The following is an 817-nucleotide window of genomic DNA, read 5'->3' on the forward strand; positions in this document are numbered from 1 at the left end:
CGGGGCAGTGCCGCCGCGGGGGGAGTCGCCTCCCCCGGCCCGGGAGGAGCCCTGAGGCGCCCTCGGGCGGCGCGGCGGGGGCGCCGGCCCCGGCCGCCGTTCCCATTAGTGCGACACACGGGGCGGSGGCCATAACGGCCGCCCGCCCCCCCCGGGCGGCCCGCGGTGGCAGCGCCGGGGCCGCAGGGCTGGAGGCTGGTGCGGAAGGTGCTGCGGCCGCCCCGAAACGCGGTGAGGGCGGCAGGGTCTCCGCGGGCGAGCGCGGAGGTGCGGCGTTCACCCGCGGCCTGGTGTTTCCCGCCGCTCCTTGGCCGCCTCCCGGTGCCATGTTCTCGTAACGGAGCCGCGCTGCCTCAGGCGGCGCTTCGTAGCCGCCCCGTTGAAATGACTGGCCGGCGGTGTGCGCCACCGAATAAATCCTGTTAATGTCTCCTTGCCAACAGCCCTCCCTGTCTTAAACTTTTCATCTCATATTGCTGCCAGTCCCAAAGCTGTTGATATTCCCCAAGTGCTCCGTATCTTGTTTTTTTATTCTTGTTTCTCGGATTTCTTCCAACATCCAGTAACTCATGCGCTTGGTTTCCGTCTCTAAAACTAGTGTTCTTACCCGCAACTCAGTCGTCAGGATTCCGGTTCTTTCCTGCGCTTACTGCTCGTTCCGACTTTGCCTTACTCTCCTTGCCCCGATCCATATCTACTCTCTTCTAACTTGTTTACCCGTTAAGCTCACTCTTCGTCTAATTTCAGCGACTGCAGCCTCCCCTCTTTCTCTGCCTATCTCCCAATCTCCTTGTTGAATGCACCGGGCACCTTCAGC

This window comes from Apteryx rowi, unplaced genomic scaffold (genome assembly GCF_003343035.1).
Source record: "Apteryx rowi isolate R43461 unplaced genomic scaffold, aptRow1 scaffold_37, whole genome shotgun sequence".
NCBI classification, from domain to species: Eukaryota; Metazoa; Chordata; class Aves; order Apterygiformes; family Apterygidae; genus Apteryx; species Apteryx rowi.